Here is an 8,971-nt window from a genome sequence, read left to right as displayed (position 1 = left end):
TGTAAATATGAAGACTGTCTTTGTTGGCATCTGTGTGTGTGCATCTGTCTGCAGACTCATTAAATTGATTCTATTTATTTATTTATTTATTTATTTATTTATTTATTTATTTATTTATTTTTATTTGTTTGTGTATTTTTGTATTTATTTATTTTGTTTGTTTATTTGTAGCCTTAACCAGAGCATTTCTCCATGATGACATTTTCCTGACTGACAAAATGTTATTTGGGGCATGACAACTACCACCACTAGAATTTTCATAATATTGTAATACACAATTCGAATCCTACCTTATGTTAGCTCTGAGTGGTGTTACCGTGACCAGTGACGTGCAGTCATGAGAGGCAGGTGAGGCCGTGTCTCACCTGCCATCATGGAAATACCAAATGAAAAAAAAAAAACAGTTATATTTATTGAGTGATTTGTACTTTAAAGTTATTTTGCATTTAACTTGACCATTTTTGGATTTTTTTTCAAAAACGCAGTATTTTCACATTTATCGTTCAAATACTAAGTAGAGACGAGCGGTGAGGCAGCAGCCAGCTGAGCCTGACCATGGATTCTGCAATGACTATGCTAACTGTGCTGGCTTGCTCTGCAGTGAGACCGCATTGCTGTCCCTCTGCATATCGCTATGAAAGTGTTCAAACACTTTTAGTACATGAACTAAATTTCTACAGTTTAGCTAGTGTATATAATGTAGAGTCAGTTTACATTATAAACACTGTGCTGCAGTGTTTATTTTATTTTATTTTATTTTTATCAAAACTGTGTGCACAGGTGAGGCACACAGTTCTCCTGCCTCATGACAGGGGGCGCTGGTGATTCCAGAGATACTTCTTGTGACTGGCTGCAGAATAATAGAATTAGTGACAGCAGGCTACAGTAAACAGTTAGCAAGTTAAGCGCAACCAGCGGTGTCCAAAGTCGGTCCTCGAGGGCCACCGTCCTGCCTGTTTTCCAGCTCTCCCAGCAGCAACGCACCTGATTCGAATCATCAGGACCATTTTGATGCTGCTTCAGAGCTGGCTGATGAGCTCATCATTTGAATCAGGTGTGTTGCTCTTGGGAGAGCTGGAAAACAGGCAGGACAGCGGCCCTCGAGGACCGACTTTGGACACCCCTGAGTGCAACCATCCAGTCATTTTTTCGTGTTGCTTGGCCTTATTTTCAGAATGGAGGATATCTAAATTGAAAGAAATAGAGAGACTTTTAAAACTGAAGAAAGATAAGGAAGGCTTCTACAAAGAAGGTGTCAATGCCTTTCTTCAGAAGGAGCGGCGCATTGACTTCATTTATAAGTAAAGGTAACACCATAAGAACGTTTTTTTAATTCTTTTTTTCTATGCTACAGTTTATATAAAGAATGCTGACATGACATTTTAAACAAAACAGGTTAACTGTTGCCAATCAAATGGTGATTGAATAAACTACTCTGTAGAGTTCATCTCATCTCATTTTCCGTACCGCTTATTCCTCATTAGGGTCGCGGGGGTTGCTGGAGCCTATCTCAGCTGTCTTCGGGCACGAGGCGGGGGACACCCTGAATTGGTTGCCAGCCAATCGCAGGGCACACAAAGACATACAACAGTCACTCTCACACTCACACCTAGGGACAATTTGGAATGGTCAATCTGCCTGCCATGCATGTTTTTGGAGTGTGGGAGGAAACCGGAGGACCCGGAGAAAACCCACGCGGGTCCGGGGAGAACATGCAAACTCCACACAGGGAGGCCGGACCGGGACGCGAACCGGCGACCTCTGCACTGTGAAGCCGGTGTGCTAACCACTCGACTACCGGGCCGCCCCTGTAGAGTTCATATGTTTGTAAATATGTTTGTAAAGCCATGAACCTCACCGCACGTCATCACTGATGAACCATGCTGAATGCACGTGTGCCTTCGTGTTACAACAGAAACAATGTATGGGTATTGTTTTCATTTTCATTGATAACTTCTCCTCTTCTTTTCCTTTCGGCTTTTCCCTTCAAGGGGTCGCCACAGCGAATCAGTGTCCTCCATCTTTAGAGGTTTGATCTGCATGTTTGTTTTGGCCAAGCTTTTACGTCGGATGCCCTTCCTGACACAACCCTCTGTATTTGTCCGGGCTTGGGACCGGCACAAGAAGACATATGTCCCTTTGTGGCTACAGAACAAGCAATTCGCTCAGTAAAAGGCTCCCAAACAAAAAATGATAATCGGCACAGCAACATTCAAAAAAGCAAAAACTATACTCACCATTGATAACTACTAAGATGAATGATTTTCTTTTCAATTCCCGGTTGTAGATATGAAGACTGTCTTTGTTGTAAAGAGCCTGGGGTTTGTTTTTTTCCCATCTATTTGTCCGCATACTCGTTTCATTTATTTATTTATGTTTATGTAATTATTTATTTTTATTTCTAGTATTGGATTTATTATTATTATTTTTATGTTTAGCCTTAACCAGCAAGGCATTTCTCCATGATAAAATTTTCCTGACTGACAAAATGTTTGTCTTAATTGGGGAATTATTAAAACCACCATTAACATTTTCATAATATTGTAATAGAGTATACAATTCGATTCCCGCCTAATGTTAGCTCTAAGTGGTGTTACCGTGATGACCCATGCAGTTTCTCATCTCATCTCATTTTCCGTACCGCTTATTCCTCATTAGGGTCGCCCTCCATGCAGTTTCTCAGCCTGCCAGTGAAAAAAAAGCAGACGCGGCGTGCGATGCTCTCTAGCGGGAAAGGGGTTGTACTGCATTCCATGGAATTCCGGCGTGATGTAATCGTTAAGAAAGCTGCCTGGAGCCTCAACACAATTGAATCAGGATTACTAATTGCAATCAGAGAGGATGAAATTAAGGTGTACGACACATTACTGGGATTTTTTATGATCCTGTTAACTACACCACAACCCCAAATTTAATTTCTATTTACAAATTCTAGGACTGTACATTGTACATTAATTTAAACGTTTCTTTGCACTACTTGTGCAATCCAAAAATACTTTACTACTTTGGTTGCATAGGAGAATCCATGAACATATTTAAACTCAAACGGCAAAAAAAGTTACACGAATGGAACATTTTTCATCCAGTGCAATTCAGTCAATTGTGGGAATCTGTATTTAATATGGTTGTGAGAGGTTATATTCCTTTCCCTGTCATAACATGCAAGTAGAAAAGGATATGAGTAGAGGTGTATGTACTTGTGAAGGTAGCAGTGCATATCCAGAATGAGAAGATCTTTAGACTGTGGATGACCAGAGATTATCACATTACGTGGTTTGCACACATGTGATTGAAGAGAGAGAAAAATTCCAGTTCAATAGAGGCTATCAATGCATACAGTTTTTCTCTTACACGCCACCGCTGAAATATCTATACTCATACACGTATGACTCAATGCGTCTGCCGAATGAGTAAACTGCATCAAACATGCATACATGAATACTTACAGATCTCCCAAAAACAAAACACTCAAAAGTAATTCTTGGACATTATTAAAGTAAGATAGGTATATTTAGTTTTAGTAACCTTTATCTTTATGTCTTTTGCTCTATAGTACATTTAAAAGGACCCACCAAAATATTGTAGCTGTGCGAAATAAATTAGTACCCCAGCACATTTTAAAGTAGACTGGACTGATGTCCAGTCGACTTTAAAAACTGAGTACTGTACGTATATGTACAGATCTACGTAAAATGTATATAGATTACTTTATTTTCTGTAAACATTTGACAAAATAAAATTGAACAAATTATGACAAAAACGTTTTTCCAACGTACTCTGACTGAACCGTATGGTATATAATTTCCCAGTGCTCCAGTTGTTTAGAACAATTATATTATTCACAAAATTATATTGCGATTGATTATACCGAATCTATGATAGTATATAATCATTGTATACAAGTGAAGGAAAACCCCGACTGATGTAAAACGTTAGTGCACACTGAAAATAAGTTTGTCTTGAATTAACTCAGTACTATTTTGTTTGTTTTAGGAGATTATGGTCTATTCATAAAATGTATCTGGATTCAGATAATCTCATTTTGTGTAACCTGGTTGCATTCTGCTGCATTAGTCATATATTTAACAGTAATGTTTCTTCAGAACATAGTCTGGCATTCGTTTGTTTAAACTAGGGCTGTCCAAATTTGTCAATAGAGGGCAGCAGGAATCCACCGTTGCAAAGCACTTTTTTTCATCTGGAAAGTGATTAATTACATTCATAATACATCTGTCAATGCGAAAATATGTGATGTGTATCAATATAAAAATATCTTGGTGTTGGAACGCGGGTTGACAAGTAATCTTTCAGAGAGCAAAAAATGATATTTATTTCAAAAGACAAAAAAGCATGCATTGAGTGTATTGTTTCCATTCCATAAGGTCATGCTCCATCTTTGCAACATATTGAAAATGGCAAGATATATCAGAAACAGTGACGTGACAAAATAAATTAAACAGTTATATTTATTTAGTGATTTGTACTTTAACGTTCTTTTCCATTTAACTTCACCGTTTTTGGTGACACATTTACCGTTCAAATACTAAGTAGAGACGAGCGGTGAGGCACCAGCCGGCTGAGATTTACCATGGATTGCGCAATCACTATGCTAACTGTGCTGGCTTGCTCTGCAGTGAGACCGCATTGCTGTCCCTCTGCACATCGTGCTCAAGTGTTCAAAAGCTGTGAGTATATCAACTAAATTTCTAGTTTAGCTGGTACGGTCACTGTACATTATAAACACTGTAATACAGTGTTTATTTTATTTTATTTTTATCAAAAATGTGTGCATATGTGAGGCACACAGTTCTCCCGCCTCATGACAGGGGGCGCTGGTGAATAGAGATTCTTCTTGCGACTCCTAGGCTGCAGAATAATAGAATTAGTGATAGCAAGCTACAGTAAACAGTTAGCAAGTTAAGTGCAACCATCCAGTCATCCTTATTTTCAGAATGGTGGATTACATATCTAAATTGAAGGAATTTTCTAAACTGGACTTTCAATTGAAGCAGGAGATAATAAAGGAAGACCAACACTGGACTGTATAGCTAACAAACGATGAGGGATGAATGTAAATCTCCTGGACAGCTTCTCAGCTTTTTTGCCAAGAAGGATTTCATTGAAACTATTCCTGAAGCGAAAAAGTTGTTCCAGGTCCTCACTGTTGCAGCTACGACAGCAACAGTGGAGCGGTCATTCTCAGCACAAAAGACTGAAAACATACAGTCGGAACAGGACTGATCAAGGACGACTTTCTTCACTGGCAGTGATCTCCATTGAGACAGAGAGACTTGGACTTCATTTATAAGTATTTTTTTTTTCTATGCTACAGTTTCTCATCTCATCTCATTTTCCGTGCCGCTTATTCCTCATTAGGGTCGCGGGGGTTGCTGGAGCTCAGCTGTCTTCGGGCACGAGGCGGGGGACACCCTAAATTGGTTGCCAGCCAATCGCAGGGCACACAAAGACATACAACAGTCACTCTCACACTCACTCCTATGGACAATTTGGAGTGGTCAATCTGCCTGCCATGCATGTTTTTGGAGTGTGGGAGGAAACCGGAGGACCCGGAGAAAACCCACGCGGGTCCGGGGAGAACATGCAAACTCCACACAGGGAGGCCGGACCGGGACGCGAACCGGCGACCTCTGCACTGTGAAGCCGGTGTGCTAACCACTCGACTACCGGGCCGCCTATGCTACAGTTTGTATTCATTAAATAAAGAATGCTGACATGACATTTTAAACAAAACACGTTAACTGTTGTCAATCAAATGGTGAATAAGCTATTCTGTGGAGTTCATATGTTTGTAAATCTGACTGTGATGACGTCAGTGCCTTACCAGCCATGAACCTCACCGCACGTCACTGATCATGAATGTACAGTACTGTATATGCTCGCCTTCCCTGTTTCAAGATTTGCAAGGTGGTCTGTATGGTGGACCCCAAAAATGCTTCCAGGAGGGAGGTGCAGGGTGTATTTGACAAATTATATTAAATAAAGTCAGCAGGAACAAAATCTCAAACAACAGTCATCCGACGTCTGTGTAGGCTCACAGTCGTATCGGAGCTGTCCATCGATGAAAAGGTTTCTTCTGTACATTTTTGAAGTTGTCGGATGTTCCATGCCTCATCCGAAGAGCTTCGTCAGTGAACTAAAGTTGTGCTGGTAACTCTGGCCCTATATATCCCTAATGGACAGTGGTGGCGGAACATTACCTCTAATGTTCTAACAAACGCTCAAAAAAAGACTCAACATCACAGGGACAATGCGAGTGGGCCTCAAGCTGCAGTATATCTGCACCTAAAAGCTAGCAACCACTCATTTGACGACAGTGAGGTTAAAATATTAGCAAAATAGAATAGATGGTTTAAAAGTAGAGTAAAAGAAGCACTTTTTGTAAAACAGCACAACCCTTCATTAAATTGCCATTGTGGTTCAAGGTTTAATTTAGACCGTGCTTACAACAGACTTCTTAGCTCATTACCACATAGGCTTGGTCATGCTAATGAGGTGATACCAGAGCTCATGGGGCAATCAGAGCCAGACATAGAACATTCGAGGTAATCAGACACTACAAAGATTAGCTTCAGTGAGTAGTCTACTGCTCCCCCAGCCTTAGAGCAGGAACCTATCAGTGCAGAGGTCTGGCACCGCCACCTCTGCCTATATAGGTCCAGAGTTACCAGCACAACTTTAGTTCGTTGACAAAGCTCTTAGAGTCAGGAGCGAAATGTCAGACACCTTTAAAGAAGTACAGATGACAGCGGAAGAAACCTTTTCATGAGTCAGCAGAAGAAAAACGGTCCAAAGTAGCAAACAAAACCATGAATAAAACCTGACGAGATGAAACAAACCTGGCAGGGTGAAACAAACAATGATCCGGAACTGAACGGTAATGTCGGGAGTCATTTTAACTGCCACTGATTTAAACGATCAACACCTCTTCAGCTGCAGGCGGGGCCTAACAGTGCCCCCCGTTGGCCACAAACCAAAACGTGACACAGTTTTTTATTTTCTTGTTTTACCATTTTCATTAGGAATGAGGAATATCAGAGGCAATTCATCATTTTGCACTTCACTTATCGCTGGCTCAGTGAGAAGTGAGACATTCATCAAACATTCAAGCACATTTTTTTGTCTGATCAACAATTTAAGTAAGTATACTGTAATTTGACATGTTAATTTTTGTTCTCTGGGTATAATGGAATATCACGGACGTGAACCCTCATTTAATTCAAACATTAAAATATCATACGAACCGATGTATGACTCATGACAGAAACACCATTGACAAAAACAGAGATAATTTATGCCAGATTTGAAAGTGAAATGGGACACGGGTGAAAATCCGCTCTAACTCAGATATTATTTTTTCACCACTTTCTCTTTTGTACCTACTTTTATTCGAGGCCAAAAATCCAAACTGAAATTAAATTGCCAAATGGTAAATCGATTTCCAATGTGGAATTATGTCATTGAAAGAACACAACGAAATGAAGAAATAAAAAAGTGATGAAGGAGGCTCTGGAAGTGATTCAAACAGTTTGGGTCTTCATGTTTTCAACTGGTTTGGCTGTTTTTCATGGAAATAATAAGCTATCAAGCTGGTATGAGCGAACGACTCCCCCTGTGGTCCTTCTCTGATTACAGGCGGTTTGTGTTTTATTTGAAGACAGCAAAATAGTAACTCATAAAAATACTTCAATGGGAATAGCATTGATTTGATATGCCGTCAGGTGAGAAGAGGAATTTGTTGCACGATAACATTGCATTTGTGTCTTCATACTATGCGTGCGTATTTTTAGCATTTCTGAGCACAACAGACTGCTCTTCACCGTCATTTTGCACAAAACGTTTTGACCATTCAGATGAAAGTTTTTCCTAATTTTCACAATGCAATTAGTGCATGCGCGCTATATGTGAGCCGGCAGGTCAACAAAGCAACATGCCAACATTTTTGTCAATATGACCAAAACAGAATCAGCTCATTCCATCAGGAAAACCAAGCGAGGGTGGAGACTGCTCTCGTCTGTCTACCAACAGTAGGAAACTTGAGCCGGGTCGTTGCTGCGCTGGAATTTACTGCATTGGCATCTGCTGTAGCCAAAACCTCATTCTGGAAGTTTGGAAAGCAGAGTGGAGTGACAGCATTTCCTGCATCCATTTAGAGATCCAGAGTATGGAAAACATTTAAACCTCCACAAGAAGAAAAATCAGCCATCCTTTATTGGCATTTCCTGTTGTCAGCAGTAACAAATTGAAAACCAAATCAGGGTTTGTCTTCGACTTGATTTTTATGGTCCGTGCTTATGGTAAGATGAATTACATGAAGTTGTTTTAATTTAAGTCTTGCCAATTGTGTCTGTAGTCTACAGTACCTCAGCTTGTATCAACCCCACACACACACACACACACACACACACACAGACACAAACAAAAGTCCTTCATGAAATGCAAAAATTGGCGCTAATAATGTCATAATGTGAGTTCACAAAGATAAGACAAGAGAAGTGTACACTACTGTTCTGAATCATTTTGCTGGCTTTACTCAAAGACCCCCATTTACTGGATGCGCACAGGAATGCCATGGATTTGAAGATTCTGAAGACGACTTCCAAAAAGTCACTGGGCAGTTCTCGTTGAAAAGGATCTAAGTGACAGGATGTGTGGGAAAAATTTCATGACCCCAAGTCTGAATTTATAGAGGAATTTAGCTATTTTAGTTTGACTTGGGCCCCTTGTTTCTTTATTTGAAGTCACCAGTCTCAAACTTGGGTCTTAAAATAGACAGTGATTTTAAACTTGAGTGGCAAATTGGTGCCATTGTTAAATCCAGTTTCTTTCATCTTAGCTGGCTAAAGTAAAAACATCTCCTCTATTATGAGCACCTTGAGACAATAATCCACTTTACTTTGGAGTCAGCCATTAAGCGTCTCAAGCTGGTCCAGAATGCTGCTGCTTGCCTCTT

The sequence above is a fragment of the Hippocampus bargibanti genome, linkage group LG03 (assembly GCF_051943395.1).
Source record: "Hippocampus bargibanti isolate YZ-2025 linkage group LG03, ASM5194339v1, whole genome shotgun sequence".
NCBI classification, from domain to species: Eukaryota; Metazoa; Chordata; class Actinopteri; order Syngnathiformes; family Syngnathidae; genus Hippocampus; species Hippocampus bargibanti.
This window is presented reverse-complemented; position numbering follows the sequence as displayed.